The following is a 17,621-nucleotide window of genomic DNA, read 5'->3' as shown; positions in this document are numbered from 1 at the left end:
AAAGTAGCGTTAATACTTCCAACCTCAAAACGTTATCTTTGAGCTTGCCTGGCTCATCGCTATGGGTGATTCCTGTTTTGGTATACAGCCTGTATACAGCACACATGTACCACCTCTGCTTTATCTTTTTTCTCTCCCTGACTCCCACTCACCAGTGACCACAGAGAGAGAAAAGCAGATGCCCAATGATGATGAAACTGCTTAATTTAACTTAGAAGTAACATCTCACGTTATATTCTAAGTAACTATAACAGCGTTACGAGATCGACCAAAAGAATTAGCCAGATTACTCTTATGCTTACATGGTGTTATTCCCAACACAGATGATTAGTAAGAGTGGACCACTGCAACTGTTTAAAATGTACTAGTTCTGTTTTTCACATATCTAAGGCAGTAAAAATCAGGCCCAGTGCCTTTAACTCACTATTGTGATTAGATTCAACTCTTATGCCAAGCCTGAAGCCAAATGTTCCTATTCCTGACCCACTGTGAATGCAATCTGTTTGTGTTGGGGGCATTTGAGCCTCTAATTCAGTGAGAAGATAGAGATCGGCAGTGTGTTTACTAGCACGTTGCTTTTTATCAGTGCCAGTCGGAGGGTATGAGCGCTCCGCAGCAGTCTTTATCTAAAATGCAATCTTTCTCCACTGTAAAATCACTGAATTTGTGGGCCTGACTCAATGAGTGGGGTGCCCGGGGTCAGAATCAATAAGAACTTACAACTTACTGTTCTGTGCAACTTACGACTTGCTGTCTGGTGCTACAGACAGAGAGACTGATGAAATAACTTAAAAGCGCAGTGAGTTTAAAGGTCCTATATTACATAAAAATGACTTGTGAGATTGGAGCCATGCTAAAATGTTGTTACCTCTGCAAAAACATACCTGGAGTTGTGTTTTGTTTCATTCACACATGTCTGAAGACCATCTAAACCCAAGCACTTGCAGCCAATCATTAAAGTGTGGGTAAATAGGAAAGTCTGAGTATGGGAATACAAAGTGCTGGCTTAAAGCTACTAGTTTTGTTTGTTTGTTTGTTAGTTTTTTGTTGTTTTTTTGTGTGTTGTTTTGTTTTGTCTTTGCACCTTCAGTTTTTGAGGTGACCATGAAAGAAAGCTCAAATCTGGACACTTGGCATATGTTAATAACAGGCAAGTTGTCCTGCTCCTTCACAAGACAAAACAAAATCTATCTGTGACCTAATGGATAAGGCGTCTGACTTCAGATCTGAGGTTTGAGGGTTCATATCCCTTTGTGGTTAGCTGGTTGTGCTTGACTTTTGAATATTTACAGAACAGAATGTGAAAAGGCACTGCTGGGATTTGAACCCAGGATCTCCTGTTTACAAGACAGGTGCTTTGATCAACTAAGCCACAGCACCTCGGGTTTGTGCTTGACGCACATGCACACAGATGAAAACCCATTATTGGTTACGACGTTAACGCACTCCAGTTATTCAAATCATGCAGCACATTTAAAATTACACCATTATAGCACTTCGATGACCACGTGACCTAATACATATGGAATATGACTTGAGGTGAGAAGAATCAGGCCTTGACCCACTTTTGTGGTAATCAGATTATGTTTGATTGTTTTGATGGTTACTCACAGAGAAACAAAACGTGAAAAAGCACTGCTGGGATTTGAACTGAGGATGTCCTTTTAAGTAGACAGGCGTTACAACCACCTAACATGGATTTTGGGTAGGAAGAGAGAGGGTTCAAATCCTTCTGTGGCTATCAGTGCATGCTTGCTTTTAGAATATTTACAGAAGATATCAGAATGTGAAAAGGCACTGTGATTTGAACCCAGGATCTCCTGTTGAGTCAACAAGTAGAATGACCAGCTTATATGGACTTCAGTTGACAAGAGGGAGGATTGGAATCATCTCGTGATTGGCCCTGTAATGCATGACTCCAGAAATAATGGACAGAAAATTCAGATTTTTTGAATCGGGAACCTTTATGGGGCCTTTTCACAAAATAATTTTAAAAAATTACAAAAAATTATTTGCATATTGTTTTTTCCATTTGTATCATAAATGATACATCCGGCATTACATGTATCTGGCAATACAGAAAAAACATCATCTTCTTTAGGTCTCTTTCTTCTTTACTCTTTTATTATGAACAGAGGTAAGCATGAAAACAGCAGCTAAGGCTTTAAAGAACATTGGCCTCTTATTTTTTCATACTGATTCCTTTTCCTGTCACTTTTTCTTGTATTATATAATATCGAATATATAATATAATATAACAAGAACATCTGCCTCTTATTTTTTTAAACTGCTACTGCTAAACTCACACCTTTCTTCAATACCTTCAACTGCACTCTGAACAAATCAACAACAACATCTAGAGCAGACATGTCAGACTCAGGCCCAGGGGCCAAATTTGGCCCACAATATAATTACATTTGGCCAGCGAGATCATATCAAATATGTAGCTGGCCTGCTGGCTACAAATAGGCTATAGAGACATTATTTATGTAAAATGTTGTAATTATTTTATATTATACCTGTTCTGGATTCAATGTTTAAGCAAAAATATTATAAACATTTAGTTTAATAAGAAAAGGTTTAACTTTACAGATCTCCAAAGAAGAGAAAACATACAGATGCTGTTGACATTTTCCAATAAATATTTAGTTTGGCCCAGAACTTAGTCCCAGTTTTTAATTTTGGCCTCTGTGAATTTGAGTTTGACACCCCTGATCTGGAGGGTCAAGTTCTGCCTTTCTCCACTTCTACTCCTTCATTTTCATTTTTTTCTTTGCAGATTTATGTGTTCTTTATGGCCTGTGTTACTGTTAGACCTCCTTCTTCTGTGCTAATCTGGTCATCACTGTTATCAAAGTCAGCCTCTGTATGTGTCTTTCCCTTCATTTCTCTTTTCACTTTGCTTCTGCCACTGTTTTGTTGCCTGTGACATAGTAAGATCTTCCTCTTCAAGCCCATCATCAAGGGTTTTATCGTCCTCATTGCTACTACCAGTACTAGAGTTCTCTTCATCATAATCTGCATTAGGGGTCCAATTTTTATCCAACACTTAATCATCTGCAAACATCAACTCCTCTATATCGCTTGAATTGCCATCAGTGACCCACAGAACATCATCACTGTACCGTTTAGTCAAGTCAAGTCAAGTCATTTTATTTATATAGCACATTTAAAAACAACCATAACAAGTTGCACCAAAGTGCTTTACAGCATGAAACACAACATAATGAAAACACTAACACAAATATAAAATATTACATAGACGAGTTACTTGATGCATAAAAATAATAGTTTAAAATAGAGCTCATGGGCTATTAAATGCCATCTTGAAAAAATGTGTTTTTAGGAGGGTTTTAAAGTGAGACAGGGAGGAGCAAGATCTCAGGGGAAGAGGGAGGGAATTCCAAAGCTTGGGGGCAACAACAGAGAAGGCTCGGCCTCCCCTGGTTTTGAGGCGGGATGGTGGGACGGACAGGAGGTTGAGCGAGTTTGACCTGAGAGACCGAGAGGCTGTGGGGGGTTAAAAGATCAGTGATGTATTGTGGCGCAAGTGAGTTAAGTGATTTAAAAACAAATAATACAATTTTAAAATCAATTCTGTATTTAACAGGTGACCAGTGGAGTTGGGCGAGGATGGGTGTAATATGGTCTCTCTTTTTGGAACCGGTGAGCGTCTGGCAGCAGCATTTTGAATTAACTGTGACCTGTTGATGGAGGATTGTGGGAGGCCTGAATATAGTGCATTACAATAGTCCAGTCTATTTGTTACAAAGGCGTGAATGATTGTTTCAAAGTTATTGAATGATAGGATTGGTTTTAATTTGGCAATTTGTCTGAGTTGAAAAAAGCTAGTTTTAACAACATTTGCGATCTGTTTGTCAAAGTTTAAAAGAGAGTCCATAAAAACACCAAGGTTCTTTGCTGAACCGTGCAAATTTGTGGCAAGAGGTCCAAGGTCAGATGTGAGGGTGTCAGTGTTTGGTCCAAATAGGATAACTTCAGTCTTATTTTCGTTTAGCTGAAGAAAGTTAAAGGACATCCAGTTTTTTATTTCCGCAAGGCAGGTATGGAGGGTAACAAAGGATGAGACGTTTTTTGGGGAAACAGGAAGATAGAGCTGGGTGTCGTCAGCATAAAGGTGGTACTTAATCTGATGTTTTTCTAGGATTGAACCCAGGGGGAGCATGTATAAAGAAAATAAAAGAGGCGCTAAGATGGACCCTTGGGGCAGGCCGCACGTGACAGGAGCAGAAGCAGACACTCTCTCACCGACTTTGACTGCAAAGGATCTTCCTGACAGATATGATGAGAACCATTTTATGACTGAGCCCTGCAAGCCAACCGTATGCTGCAGGCGTTTTAGGAGGATCTGGTGGTCAACTGTGTCAAAGGCTGCACTTAAGTCCAATAAAATTAATACAACTGAGGATCCGGAATCAAGCGTGAGAAGGATGTCATTGTAGACCTTTACCAGAGCAGATTCAGTACTATGATGCTTGCGAAAACCAGACTGGAACTTGTCAAGGATATGTAGAGTGTTAACATGAGCTGAAACCTGATTAAACACAAATTTTTTCCAAAATTTTTGCCATGAATGGTAATTTGGATATGGGCCTGTAGTTTGATACATCTTCAGTGTCCAAAATTTGCCTTTTTGATAAGCGGATGCACAATAGATTTTTTAAGGAATGTAGGAACAGCACCACTACGTAGAGATGAATTTATGATGGCTAAGATGCTTGGGTGGGTACAGGGAAATACGTCTTTAAAGAGGGCAGCAGGTAAAATGTCCAGGTAGCAGCTCGTGGGTTTGAGGTGTGCAAGTGCCTCAGTTAGTTCAGGGAGAGACACTTGCCTGAATTCAGCGAGGTGGTGGGGTAGCATGGGGCATGATTTGGGGGGGGTTGGGGGACGAATAATCTGTGCTCTAATGTTAGTTATTTTATTCATAAAGAAGTCCTTGAACAGCTCACAGCAGTCCACTGAGGTGGTGAGGCAGGGATGTGAAGACTGAGGATGTAATAGGGAGTTTAGAGTTTGGAAAAGGATTTGAGGTTTATGAGCATTTGATTCGATGATGTTGGAAAAATATTCACTTTTCGCAGACTGTACCGCTTTCTGGTAGCACTTTAGTGACGATTTAAATATTTCATAAGATACGTGAAGTTTGTCCTTTTTCCATGTTCTTTCTGCTTTTCTACACATTTGTCTAAGTGTGCGAGTAGAGTCATTTAGCCACGGTGTTAATGTACTTTTAACTTTGGGTCTTCTGGGTTTTTTGGGGGCAACAGAGTCCAGAATTTCTGAGCATAGGGAGTTGAAATAGTTTGTTAGGTCTTCTGTGTTTCCGCAGGCAATTGGGCCCTCAGGGGCCCCAAACTGCTGATGGGCAGTGAACAATTCAGAGAAACGTGGTGCTGTGGAAGAGCGGATCAATCGGGTAGAGCTATGAGGTAAGGGTTTAATTATGGGGCATGTTAGCAGGCATTCAAAAGTGATCATAAAGTGATCTGATACACCACAGTCAAAAATATCTAGATTTGAGATAGTGAAGCCTGAAAAATAAACAAGGTCCAAAATGTGTCCTTTTTCATGAGTGGGTGTTTGTATAAGTTGGGTTAGGTTGAAACTTTCAGCCGTCATTACAAAGTCTTTTACTAAAGGTTTTGAGGGGCAGCAAATGTGAATATTAAAATCACCTAAAACAAGAAGTCTGTCACTACAAGAAGACATGAAGGACAATACGTCGGAAAATTCTTGAATAAAATCTTTATGAAATTTAGGAGGTCTGTAGATAAGTGCACATAGGATAGGCACTGTGAGTTGCAGTTTAAAAAGTTGCACTTCAAAAGATTTGTAGGGATCAATCAGTACTGGTTTGCATTTAAGACAGTCTTTAAAAACTGTAGCTAGGCCGCCTCCACGGCCGGAGGACCTTGGAGTATTTAAAAAACTACAGTACGATGGACAGAGATCATGGAAAGGGGAAAAATCATCTGGGCTAAGCCAAGTTTCAGTAAGGAATAGAAGATCCAAATTATGAGTAGTAAAGGTGTGGTTTAGAATATGGGCTTTGTTTTGCATGGATCTGCAGTTCAGGAGGGCGAAGCCGAGAGATTGATTTGGAATTGCCAATAATGGGCGACTATTTGTTTTAATCTCAATCAGGTTTTTTGGATTTATGCCGGGAATGTAATCTGGTTTGCTTTGATGCATGTTTTGGGATACTACTTCATGAGTGGTGTACTTATATTTCTGACTTCTAACAGTAATTATTAGAGCTAATGGGGAAAACTGATTGTTTACTTGAGTTTTGCTGTGTGTGTGTGAGGGGTTGTTTAATTTGGTGCTGTTTTTGCAGCGACAGGGAGGTGGCGCTAATCTCAGACCAGCAGTGCGTTGAACAATCTGAAGAAGAGGCAGTTGGGCGGGGGCGTGTAGGGGTAAATAGTCATTCATGTGCGGGTACCATGGCGGGCACGCTGATCAGGTTGTGGACAGCGTAGACCATGTAGTTTTTAAACAGACGGCTTCCGCGTCTATTTAGGTGCAGACCGTCTGCCCGGTAGTGTGAGGGGCGGTCCCAAAACAGATTGAAATTGTCAATGAAGTTGATGAGGTGTGATCTGCAGACAGAACTGAGCCAGGTGTTTAGTTGAAGGGTCCTATCGAGTCGCTCAGCACCGTGATTCTGGGTCAATTTTCTAATGCAATTATTTGTTGTAAATATAACATTTCAATCTGCAATTTATGTAACTGATTGATAAAAACATTGTTAAGATACACAATCATCAATATAATGCATATTGCACCTAGAAAAGCAAGATAAGGACAATTGAGGAATTTACTACCAAATTCCACTTTTTACCTGTAGTATCAAATTTGAACACAAATATTATACACAATTTTACTACATACTAAAATGCAAAAAAATATGTAATCATAACTTGCTTCAACAGATTAAGTGTTCATGTTGAAATATTACTAAAAATTTCAAAGAAAATGTCACTGGAAAATTGTAAAAAATTGCAATTTTCTTTACTTTGATTCAGTGATTTGGGAACTGTCTGAAGGTAGCCATCTTGATTTGTCCCATGTACTGTGTTTTAATTGTTGTAGTGATAAAGATATCCACCAGGGGGTTAAAGACAAGTGCCAGATTAGATCCAATAGGCTTTTGAGTGAAGTTTTTACCATATGGTGATGCAATAGGTCTCAGAAATGCTTGTATCAAATTTGACACATTTGGCATTATAGGGTTAGGCATCAATATGCTGTCTGACTTGAGATCAGAAAATTGAACTCCCTTAAGTCAAAAAGCGCACTGATTAGCTTTTATGAACTTCAATTCACAAGAGTGAGGATTTGAATCATTTCATGATTAGGCATCGATACACTGTCAGACTTGGGATCAGAAGACTGAGCGTTTGAATCCCTTGATGGTCCTTAATACAACCACAATTTTAGAATGTTCACAGACAACAACAGAAGGCAGAAAGGCACTGCTGGGATTTGAACCCTAGGTCTCCTGTTTACAAGACAGGTGCTTTGACCAGCTAAGCCACAGCACCTTGCATTTGTATTTTACGCACATGCACGCAGATGAAAACCCGTTATTGGTTACGACGTTAACGCGGTCCAGTTTTTCAAATCATGCAGCACATTAAAAATTACACCATTATAGCACTTCGATGACCACGTGGCCTAATACATATGGAATATGACTTGAGGTGAAAAGAATCAGGCTTTGACCCACTTTTGTGGTAATCAGATTATGTTTGATTGTTTTGATGTTACCCACAGAGAAAGAGAATGTGAAAAGGCACTGCTCGGATTTGAACTCAGGATGTCCTTTTAAGTAAACAGGTGTTTTGACCACCTAACATGGATTTTGGGTAAGAAGAGTAAGGGTTCAAATTATTTTGTGGCTATCAGTGCATGTTTGCTTTTAGAATATTTACAGAAGATATCAGAATGTGGAAAGGCACTGCTGGGATTTGAACCCAGACACAGGATCAGAAGACTGAGCCTTTGAATCCCTTGATGGTCCTTAATACAACCTCAATTTTAGAATGTTCACAGACAACAACAGAATGCGGAAAGGCACTGCTGGGATTTGAATACAGGATCTCATGTATACGAGACAGGTGCTTTGACCAGCTAAGCCACAGCGCCTACATTTTCTAACCCAACCATGAAAGAAAGGTAAAATTTGGGCACTTGGCGTATTGTGAACAACATTCAGACAAATGATCCCAGTCCTTCACAAGTTAGGAAATAAAAGACACCCATGACTGTGTGGTCTAACGTATAAGGCGTGTGACTGAAGACCATGAGATTGAGTGCTCAAGCTGTTTTTCTCAGTGTATTCGTACATTTGAAATGTTTACATAAGAGACCCACTTGCGGAAAGGCACTGACTTGAACCCAGGATGTCCTGTTAAGTCAAAAAGTGCATTGACCAACTTTTATGAACTTCAGTTCACAAGAGTGAGGATTTGAATCATTTCAAGATTAGGCATCAATACGCTGTCAGACTTGGGATCAGAAGACTAATCGTTTGAATCCCTTGATGGTGCTTAATGCAACCTCAATTCTAGAATGTTCACAAACAACAACAGGAGTTGGAAAGGCACTGCTGGGACTTGAACCCAGGATCTCCTGTTTACTAGACAGGTGCTTTAACCAGCTAAGCCACAGCGCCTACATTCTCTAAACCATGAAAGAAAGGTAAAATTTCGGCACTTGGCGTATTGTGAATGACATTCAGACAAATGATCCTGCTCCTTCACAAGTTAGGAAATAAAAGACACCCATGACTGTGTGGTCTAATGTATAAGGTTATATTACTGCGGACCGTGAGTTGAGTGCTCAAGCTGCTTTGTCAGTGTATTCTTGGTTTTGAAATGTTTACGTAAGAGACCCTAATGTGGGAAGGCACTGCTGGGATTCGAACCCAGGATCTCCTGTTTACGAGACAGGCACTTTGACCAGCTAAGCCACAGCGCCTACACATTCAGATGTGACCATGAAAGGAAGCTAAAATCTGGGCACTTGGCATTTCTAAAGAAGAGTCAGATAAGTTATCCTGCTCCTTCACAATCTAGAAAACAAACTCCATACATGACCACGTGGCCTAATGGATAAGGCGTCTGACTGAGGGTTCAAGTCCCTTCGTGGTTGAAGATTTGAATCATTTTATGATTAGACATGTCATGCTGTCAGACTTGGGATCAGAAGACTAAGCGTTTGAATCCCTTGATGGTGCTTAATGCAACCTCAATTCCAGAATGTTTACAAACAACAACAGGAGGTGGAAAGGCACTGCTGGGACTTGAACCCAGGATCTCCTGTTTACTAGACAGGTGCTTTAACCAGCTAAGCCACAGCGCCTACATTTTCTAAACAAACCATGAAAGAAAGGTAAAATTTCGGCACTTGGCGTTTTGTGAATGACATTAAGACAAATGATCCTGCTCCTTCACAAGTTAAGAAATAAAACACAGCCATGACTGTGTGGCCTAACCTATAAGTCACTTCAGTGCGGACCATGGGACTGAGTGCTCAAGCTGCTTTGTGGTTTTTCAGTGTATTCTTGGTTTTGAAATGTTTATGTAAGAGACCCAAATGTGGAAAGGCACTGCTGGGATTTGAATCTAGGATCTCCTGTTTATGAGACAGGCACTTTGACCAGCTAAGCCACAGCGCCTACACTTTCAGATGTGACCATGAAAGGAAGCTAAAATCTGGGCACTTGGCATATCTAAAAAAACAGTCAGATAAGTTATCCTGCTCCTTCACAATCTAGAAAACAAACTCCATACATGACCACGTGGCCTAATGGATAAGGCGTCTGACTTCGGATCAGAAGATTGAGGGTTCAAATCCCTTCGTGGTTGGTTGATCATGCTTGGCTTTTGAATATTTACAGAACAGAATGTGGGATTTGAACCCAGGATGTCCTGTGGAGGCAAGAAGCACAATGATCAGCTTATATGGACTTCAGTTGACAGGAGGGACGATTGGAATCATCTCATGATTAGGCATCAATATGCGGTCTGACTTGAGATCAGAAGATTTAACTCCCTTGATGGCTCTCAGTACAATCTCAATTTTAGAATGTTCACAGATGATAATAGAAGGTCAAAAGGCACTGCTGGGATTTGAACCCAGGATCTCCTGTTTACAAGACAGGTGCTTTGACCAGCTAAGCCACAGCGCCTATGTTTTCTAAACCAACCATGAAAGAAAGGTAAAATTTGGGCACTTGGCGTATTGTGAACAACATTCTGACAAATGATCCCGTTACTTCACAAGTTAGGAAATAAAAGACACCCATGACTGTGTGGTCTAACGTATAAGGCGTGTGACTGAAGACCATGAGATTGAGTGCTCAAGCTGTTTTTTCAGTGTCATTCTTGGTTTTGAAATGTTTACGTAAGAGACCCACTTGCGGAAAGGCACTGACTTGAACCCAGGATGTCCTGTTAAGTCAAAAAGCGCATTGACCAAACTTTCATGAACTTCAGTTCACAAGAATGAGGATTTGAATCATTTCAAGATTAGGCATCGATACGCTGTCAGACTTGGGATCAGAAGACTAAGTGTTTGAATCCCTTGATGGTGCTTAATGCAACCTCAATTCTAGAATGTTCACAAACAACAACAGGAGTTGGAAAGGCACTGCTGGGACTTGAACCCAGGATCTCCTGTTTTACTAGACAGGTGCTTTAACCAGCTAAGCCACAGCGCCTACATTTTCTAAACGAACCATGAAAGAAAGGTAAAAATTTCGGCACTTGGCGTATTGTGAATGACATTCAGACAAATGATCCTGCTCCCTCACAAGTTAGGAAATAAAAGACACCCATGACTGTGTGGTCTAACGTATAAGGTTATATTACTGCGGACCGTGAGTTGAGTGCTCAAGCTGCTTTGTCAGTGTATTCTTGGTTTTGAAATGTTTACGTAAGAGACTCTAATGTGAGAAGGCACTGCTGGGATTCGAACCCAGGATCTCCTGTTTACGAGACAGGCACTTTGACCAGCTAAGCCACAGCGCCTACACATTCAGATGTGACCATGAAAGGAAGCTAAAATCTGGGCACTTGGCATATCTAAAAAAACAGTCAGATAAGTTATCCTGCTCCTTCACAATCTAGAAAACAAACTCCATACATGACCATGTGGCCTAATGGATAAGGCGTCTGACTTCGGATCAGAAGATTGAGGGTTCAAATCCCTTCGTGGTTGGTTGATCATGCTTGGCTTTTGAATATTTACAGAACAGAATGTGGGATTTGAACCCAGGATATCCTGTGGAGGCAAGAAGCACAATGATCAGCTTATATGGACTTCAGTTGACAGGAGGGACGATTGGAATCATCTCATGATTAGGCATCAATATGCGGTCTGACTTGAGATCAGAAGATTTAACTCCCTTGATGGCTCTCAGTACAATCTCAATTTTAGAATGTTCACAGATGATAATAGAAGGTCAAAAGGCACTGCTGGGATTTGAACCCAGGATCTCCTGTTTACAAGACAGGTGCTTTGACCAGCTAAGCCACAGCGCCTACGTTTTCTAAACCAACCATGAAAGAAAGGTAAAATTTGGGGCACTTGGCGTATTGTGAACAACATTCTGACAAATGATCCCGTTACTTCACAAGTTAGGAAATAAAAGACACCCATGACTGTGTGGTCTAACGTATAAGGCGTGTGACTGAAGACCATGAGATTGAGTGCTCAAGCTGTTTTTCTCAGTGTATTCTTGGTTTTGAAATGTTTACGTAAGAGACCCACTTGCGGAAAGGCACTGACTTGAACCCAGGATGTCCTGTTAAGTCAAAAAGTGCATTGACCAACTTTTATGAACTTCAGTTCACAAGAGTGAGGATTTGAAATCATTTCAAGATTAGGCATCAATACGCTGTCAGACTTGGGATCAGAAGACTAATCGTTTTGAATCCCTTGATGGTGCTTAATGCAACCTCAATTCTAGAATGTTCACAAACAACAACAGGAGTTGGAAAGGCACTGCTGGGACTTGAACCCAGGATCTCCTGTTTACTAGACAGGTGCTTTAACCAGCTAAGCCACAGCGCCTACATTTTCTAAACGAACCATGAAAGAAAGGTAAAATTTCGGCACTTGGCGTATTGTGAATGACATTCAGACAAATGATCCTGCTCCCTCACAAGTTAGGAAATAAAAGACACCCATGACTGTGTGGTCTAATGTATAAGGTTATATTACTGCGGACCGTGAGTTGAGTGCTCAAGCTGCTTTGTCAGTGTATTCTTGGTTTTGAAATGTTTACGTAAGAGACCCTAATGTGGGAAGGCACTGCTGGGATTCGAACCCAGGATCTCCTGTTTACGAGACAGGCACTTTGACCAGCTAAGCCACAGCGCCTACACATTCAGATGTGACCATGAAAGGAAGCTAAAATCTGGGCACTTGGCATTTCTAAAGAAAAGTCAGATAAGTTATCCTGCTCCTTCACAATCTAGAAAACAAACTCCATACATGACCACGTGGCCTAATGGATAAGGCGTCTGACTGAGGGTTCAAGTCCCTTCGTGGTTGAAGATTTGAATCATTTTATGATAAGACATCGTCATGCTGTCAGACTTGGGATCGGAAGACTAAGCGTTTGAATCCCTTGATGGTACTTAATGCAACCTCAATTCCAGAATGTTTACAAACAACAACAGGAGGTGGAAAGGCACTGCTGGGACTTGAACCCAGGATCTCCTGTTTACTAGACAGGTGCTTTAACCAGCTAAGCCACAGCGCCTACATTTTCTAAACAAACCATGAAAGAAAGGTAAAATTTCGGCACTTGGCGTTTTGTGAATGACATTAAGACAAATGATCCTGCTCCTTCACAAGTTAAGAAATAAAACACAGCCATGACTGTGTGGCCTAACCTATAAGGCACTTGAGTGCGGACCATGGGACTGAGTGCTCAAGCTGCTTTGTGGTTTTTCAGTGTATTCTTGGTTTTGAAATGTTTACGTAAGAGACCCAAATGTGGAAAGGCACTGCTGGGATTTGAATCTAGGATCTCCTGTTTATGAGATAGGCACTTTGACCAGCTAAGCCACAGCGCCTACACTTTCAGATGTGACCATGAAAGGAAGCTAAAATCTGGGCACTTGGCATATCTAAAAAAACAGTCAGATAAGTTATCCTGCTCCTTCACAATCTAGAAAACAAACTCCATACATGACCACGTGGCCTAATGGATAAGGCGTCTGACTTCGGATCAGAAGATTGAGGGTTCAAATCCCTTCGTGGTTGGTTGATCATGCTTGGCTTTTGAATATTTACAGAACAGAATGTGGGATTTGAACCCAGGATGTCCTGTGGAGGCAAGAAGCACAATGATCAGCTTATATGGACTTCAGTTGACAGGAGGGACGATTGGAATCATCTCATGATTAGGCATCAATATGCGGTCTGACTTGAGATCAAGAAGATTTAACTCCCTTGATGGCTCTCAGTACAATCTCAATTTTTAGAATGTTCACAGATGATAATAGAAGGTCAAAAGGCACTGCTGGGATTTGAACCCAGGATCTCCTGTTTACAAGACAGGTGCTTTGACCAGCTAAGCCACAGCACCTACGTTTTCTAAACCAACCATGAAAGAAAGGTAAAATTTGGGCACTTGGCGTATTGTGAACAACATTCTGACAAATGATCCCGTTACTTCACAAGTTAGGAAATAAAAGACACCCATGACTGTGTGGTCTAACGTATAAGGCGTGTGACTGAAGACCATGAGATTGAGTGCTCAAGCTGTTTTTCTCAGTGTATTCTTGGTTTTGAAATGTTTACGTAAGAGACCCACTTGCGGAAAGGCACTGACTTGAACCCAGGATGTCCTGTTAAGTCAAAAAGCGCATTGACCAACTTTCATGAACTTCAGTTCACAAGAATGAGGATTTGAATCATTTCAAGATTAGGCATCGATACGCTGTCAGACTTGGGATCAGGAAGACTAAGTCGTTTGAATCCCTTGATGGTGCTTAATGCAACCTCAATTCTAGAATGTTCACAAACAACAACAGGAGTTGGAAAGGCACTGCTGGGACTTGAACCCAGGATCTCCTGTTTACTAGACAGGTGCTTTAACCAGCTAAGCCACAGCGCCTACATTTTCTAAACAAACCATGAAAGAAAGGTAAAATTTCGGCACTTGGCGTATTGTGAATGACATTCAGACAAATGATCCTGCTCCTTCACAAGTTAGGAAATAAAAGACACCCATGACTGTGTGGTCTAACGTATAAGGTTATATTACTGCGGACCGTGAGTTGAGTGCTCAAGCTGCTTTGTCAGTGTATTCTTGGTTTTTGAAATGTTTACGTAAGAGACTCTAATGTGGAAGGCACTGCTGGGATTCGAACCCAGGATCTCCTGTTTACGAGACAGGCACTTTGACCAGCTAAGCCACAGCGCCTACACATTCAGATGTGACCATGAAAGGAAGCTAAAATCTGGGCACTTGGCATATCTAAAAAACAGTCAGATAAGTTATCCTGCTCCTTCACAATCTAGAAAACAAACTCCATACATGACCACGTGGCCTAATGGATAAGGCGTCTGACTTCGGATCAGAAGATTGAGGGTTCAAATCCCTTCGTGGTTGGTTGATCATGCTTGGCTTTTGAATATTTACAGAACAGAATGTGGGATTGTAACCCAGGATGTCCTGTGGAGGCAAGAAGCACAATGATGAGCTTAAATGGACTTCAGTTGACAGGAGGGACGATTGGAATCATCTCATGATTAGGCATCAATATGCGGTCTGACTTGAGATCAGAAGATTTAACTCCCTTGATGGCTCTCAGTACAATCTCAATTTTAGAATGTTCACAGATGATAATAGAAGGTCAAAAGGCACTGCTGGGATTTGAACCCAGGATCTCCTGTTTACAAGACAGGTGCTTTGACCAGCTAAGCCACAGCACCTACGTTTTCTAAACCAACCATGAAAGAAAGGTAAAATTTGGGCACTTGGCGTATTGTGAACAACATTCTGACAAATGATCCCGTTACTTCACAAGTTAGGAAATAAAAGACACCCATGACTGTGTGGTCTAACGTATAAGGCGTGTGACTGAAGACCATGAGATTGAGTGCTCAAGCTGTTTTTCTCAGTGTATTCTTGGTTTTGAAATGTTTACGTAAGAGACCCACTTGCGGAAAGGCACTGACTTGAACCCAGGATGTCCTGTTAAGTCAAAAAGCGCATTGACCAACTTTCATGAACTTCAGTTCACAAGAGTGAGGATTTGAATCATTTCAAGATTAGGCATCGATACGCTGTCAGACTTGGGATCAGAAGACTAAGCGTTTGAATCCCTTGATGGTGCTTAATGCAACCTCAATTCTAGAATGTTCACAAACAACAACAGGAGGTGGAAAGGCACTGCTGGGACTTGAACCCAGGATCTCCTGTTTACTAGACAGGTGCTTTTAACCAGCTAAGCCACAGCGCCTACATTTTCTAAAACAAACCATGAAAGAAAGGTAAAATTTCGGCACTTGGCGTATTGTGAATGACATTCAGACAAATGATCCTGCTCCCTCACAAGTTAGGAAATAAAAACACCCATGACTGTGTGGTCTAACGTATAAGGTTATATTACTGCGGACCGTGAGATTGAGTGCTCAAGCTGCTTTGTCAGTGTATTCTTGGTTTTGAAATGTTTACGTAAGAGACCCTAATGTGGAAGGCACTGCTGGGATTCGAACCCAGGATCTCCTGTTTACAAGACAGGCACTTTGACCAGCTAAGCCACAGCGCCTACACATTCAGATGTGACCATGAAAGGAAGCTAAAATCTGGGCACTTGGCATTTCTAAAGAAAGTCAGATAAGTTATGCTCCTTCACAATCTAGAAAACAAACTCCACATGACCACGTGGCCTAATGGATAACGTCTGACTGAGGGTTCAAGTCCCTTCGTGGTGAAGATTTGAATCATTTTATGATAAGACACCGTCATGCTGTCAGACTTGGGATCGGAAGACTAAAGCGTTTGAATCCCTTTGATGGTGCTTAATGCAACCTCAATTCCAGAATGTTTTACAAACAACAACAGGAGGTGGAAAGGCACTGCTGGGACTTGAACCCAGATCTCCTGTTTACTAGACAGGCTTTTAACCAGCTAAGCCACAGCGCCTTACATTTTCTAAACAAACCATGAAGAAAGGTAAAATTTCGGCACTTGGCGTTTTGTGAATGACATTAAGACAAATGATCCTGCTCCTTCACACAAGTTAAGAAATAAAACCAGCCATGACTGTGTGGCTAACCTATAAGGCACTTGAGTGCGGACCATGGGACTGAGTGCTCAAGCTGCTTTGTGGTTTTTCAGTGTATTCTTGGTTTTGAAATGTTTATGTAAGAGACCCAAATGTGGAAAGGCACTGCTGGGATTTGAATCTAGGATCTCCTGTTTATGAGATAGGCACTTTGACCAGCTAAGCCACAGCGCCTACACTTTCAGATGTGACCATGAAAGGAAGCTAAAATCTGGGCACTTGGCATATCTAAAAAAAACAGTCAGATAAGTTATCCTGCTCCTTCACAATCTAGAAAACAAACTCCATACATGACCACGTGGCCTAATGGATAAGGCGTCTGACTTCGGATCAGAAGATTGAGGGTTCAAATCCCTTCGTGGTTGGTTGATCATGCTTGGCTTTTGAATATTTACAGAACAGAATGTGGGATTTGAACCCAGGATGTCCTGTGGAGGCAAGAAGCACAATGATCAGCTTATATGGACTTCAGTTGACAGGAGGGACGATTGGAATCATCTCATGATTAGGCATCAATATGCGGTCTGACTTGAGATCAGAAGATTTAACTCCCTTGATGGCTCTCAGTACAATCTCAATTTTAGAATGTTCACAGATGATAATAGAAGGTCGAAAGGCACTGCTGGGATTTGAACCCAGGATCTCCTGTTTACAAGACAGGTGCTTTGACCAGCTAAGCCACAGCGCCTACATTTTCTAAACCAACCATGAAAGAAAGGTAAAATTTGGGCACTTGGCGTATTGTGAACAACATTCTGACAAATGATCCCGTTACTTCACAAGTTAGGAAATAAAAGACACCCATGACTGTGTGGTCTAACGTATAAGGCGTGTGACTGAAGACCATGAGATTGAGTGCTCAAGCTGTTTTTCAGTGTATTCTTGGTTTTGAAATGTTTACGTAAGAGACCCACTTGCGGAAAGGCACTGACTTGAACCCAGGATGTCCTGTTAAGTCAAAAAGCGCATTTACCAACTTTTATGAACTTCAGTTCACAAGAGTGAGGATTTGAATCATTTCAAGATTAGGCATTGATATGCTGGCAGACTTGGGATCAGAAGACTAATTTGAATCCTTTGATGGTGCTTAATGCAACCTCAATTCTAGAATGTTCACAGACAACAACAGAAGTTGGAAAGGCACTGCTGGGACTTGAACCCATGATCTCCTGTTTACTAGACAGGCGCTTTTAACCAGCTAAGCCACAGCGCCTACTTAAACAACCATGAAAGAAAGGTAAAATTTCGGCACTTAGCGTATTGTGAATGAATTCAGAC

At 41.2% G+C, this 17,621-nt stretch overlaps 24 non-coding genes across 24 annotated transcripts; 5 read left to right on the top strand and 19 right to left on the bottom strand.

Moving 5' to 3' along the window:
- Window positions 1–1,306: 1,306 nt before the first annotated feature.
- On the bottom strand, window positions 1,307–1,380 carry trnat-ugu (transfer RNA threonine (anticodon UGU)). The gene has a single exon. It is a non-coding gene; the product is annotated as a tRNA-Thr (tRNA).
- Window positions 1,381–7,497: 6,117 nt separating this feature from the next.
- On the bottom strand, window positions 7,498–7,571 carry trnat-ugu (transfer RNA threonine (anticodon UGU)). Its single transcript has one exon. It is a non-coding gene; the product is annotated as a tRNA-Thr (tRNA).
- Window positions 7,572–8,630: 1,059 nt separating this feature from the next.
- On the bottom strand, window positions 8,631–8,704 carry trnat-agu (transfer RNA threonine (anticodon AGU)). Its single transcript has one exon. It is a non-coding gene; the product is annotated as a tRNA-Thr (tRNA).
- Window positions 8,705–8,935: 231 nt separating this feature from the next.
- Window positions 8,936–9,009, bottom strand: trnat-cgu (transfer RNA threonine (anticodon CGU)). The gene has a single exon. It is a non-coding gene; the product is annotated as a tRNA-Thr (tRNA).
- Window positions 9,010–9,319: 310 nt separating this feature from the next.
- On the bottom strand, window positions 9,320–9,393 carry trnat-agu (transfer RNA threonine (anticodon AGU)). The gene has a single exon. It is a non-coding gene; the product is annotated as a tRNA-Thr (tRNA).
- Window positions 9,394–9,826: 433 nt separating this feature from the next.
- Window positions 9,827–9,899, top strand: trnar-ucg (transfer RNA arginine (anticodon UCG)). The gene has a single exon. It is a non-coding gene; the product is annotated as a tRNA-Arg (tRNA).
- A 249-nt stretch (window positions 9,900–10,148) lies between these two features.
- Window positions 10,149–10,222, bottom strand: trnat-ugu (transfer RNA threonine (anticodon UGU)). Its single transcript has one exon. It is a non-coding gene; the product is annotated as a tRNA-Thr (tRNA).
- A 456-nt stretch (window positions 10,223–10,678) lies between these two features.
- On the bottom strand, window positions 10,679–10,753 carry trnat-agu (transfer RNA threonine (anticodon AGU)). The gene has a single exon. It is a non-coding gene; the product is annotated as a tRNA-Thr (tRNA).
- A 236-nt stretch (window positions 10,754–10,989) lies between these two features.
- On the bottom strand, window positions 10,990–11,063 carry trnat-cgu (transfer RNA threonine (anticodon CGU)). The gene has a single exon. It is a non-coding gene; the product is annotated as a tRNA-Thr (tRNA).
- Window positions 11,064–11,180: 117 nt separating this feature from the next.
- Window positions 11,181–11,253, top strand: trnar-ucg (transfer RNA arginine (anticodon UCG)). Its single transcript has one exon. It is a non-coding gene; the product is annotated as a tRNA-Arg (tRNA).
- A 249-nt stretch (window positions 11,254–11,502) lies between these two features.
- Window positions 11,503–11,576, bottom strand: trnat-ugu (transfer RNA threonine (anticodon UGU)). Its single transcript has one exon. It is a non-coding gene; the product is annotated as a tRNA-Thr (tRNA).
- Window positions 11,577–12,034: 458 nt separating this feature from the next.
- trnat-agu (transfer RNA threonine (anticodon AGU)) lies at window positions 12,035–12,108 on the bottom strand. The gene has a single exon. It is a non-coding gene; the product is annotated as a tRNA-Thr (tRNA).
- A 235-nt stretch (window positions 12,109–12,343) lies between these two features.
- On the bottom strand, window positions 12,344–12,417 carry trnat-cgu (transfer RNA threonine (anticodon CGU)). The gene has a single exon. It is a non-coding gene; the product is annotated as a tRNA-Thr (tRNA).
- Window positions 12,418–12,728: 311 nt separating this feature from the next.
- Window positions 12,729–12,802, bottom strand: trnat-agu (transfer RNA threonine (anticodon AGU)). Its single transcript has one exon. It is a non-coding gene; the product is annotated as a tRNA-Thr (tRNA).
- A 433-nt stretch (window positions 12,803–13,235) lies between these two features.
- Window positions 13,236–13,308, top strand: trnar-ucg (transfer RNA arginine (anticodon UCG)). Its single transcript has one exon. It is a non-coding gene; the product is annotated as a tRNA-Arg (tRNA).
- A 251-nt stretch (window positions 13,309–13,559) lies between these two features.
- trnat-ugu (transfer RNA threonine (anticodon UGU)) lies at window positions 13,560–13,633 on the bottom strand. Its single transcript has one exon. It is a non-coding gene; the product is annotated as a tRNA-Thr (tRNA).
- Window positions 13,634–14,090: 457 nt separating this feature from the next.
- On the bottom strand, window positions 14,091–14,164 carry trnat-agu (transfer RNA threonine (anticodon AGU)). The gene has a single exon. It is a non-coding gene; the product is annotated as a tRNA-Thr (tRNA).
- Window positions 14,165–14,399: 235 nt separating this feature from the next.
- On the bottom strand, window positions 14,400–14,473 carry trnat-cgu (transfer RNA threonine (anticodon CGU)). Its single transcript has one exon. It is a non-coding gene; the product is annotated as a tRNA-Thr (tRNA).
- Window positions 14,474–14,589: 116 nt separating this feature from the next.
- Window positions 14,590–14,662, top strand: trnar-ucg (transfer RNA arginine (anticodon UCG)). Its single transcript has one exon. It is a non-coding gene; the product is annotated as a tRNA-Arg (tRNA).
- Window positions 14,663–14,911: 249 nt separating this feature from the next.
- trnat-ugu (transfer RNA threonine (anticodon UGU)) lies at window positions 14,912–14,985 on the bottom strand. The gene has a single exon. It is a non-coding gene; the product is annotated as a tRNA-Thr (tRNA).
- Window positions 14,986–15,440: 455 nt separating this feature from the next.
- trnat-agu (transfer RNA threonine (anticodon AGU)) lies at window positions 15,441–15,515 on the bottom strand. The gene has a single exon. It is a non-coding gene; the product is annotated as a tRNA-Thr (tRNA).
- Window positions 15,516–15,750: 235 nt separating this feature from the next.
- trnat-ugu (transfer RNA threonine (anticodon UGU)) lies at window positions 15,751–15,824 on the bottom strand. The gene has a single exon. It is a non-coding gene; the product is annotated as a tRNA-Thr (tRNA).
- Window positions 15,825–16,635: 811 nt separating this feature from the next.
- Window positions 16,636–16,708, top strand: trnar-ucg (transfer RNA arginine (anticodon UCG)). Its single transcript has one exon. It is a non-coding gene; the product is annotated as a tRNA-Arg (tRNA).
- Window positions 16,709–16,957: 249 nt separating this feature from the next.
- On the bottom strand, window positions 16,958–17,031 carry trnat-ugu (transfer RNA threonine (anticodon UGU)). The gene has a single exon. It is a non-coding gene; the product is annotated as a tRNA-Thr (tRNA).
- Window positions 17,032–17,621: the final 590 nt, after the last annotated feature.

This window comes from Boleophthalmus pectinirostris, unplaced genomic scaffold (genome assembly GCF_026225935.1).
Source record: "Boleophthalmus pectinirostris isolate CB_2022bp ecotype Guang Dong unplaced genomic scaffold, ASM2622593v1 HiC_scaffold_14, whole genome shotgun sequence".
Classification (NCBI taxonomy): domain Eukaryota; kingdom Metazoa; phylum Chordata; class Actinopteri; order Gobiiformes; family Gobiidae; genus Boleophthalmus; species Boleophthalmus pectinirostris.
This window is presented reverse-complemented; position numbering and strand designations above follow the sequence as displayed.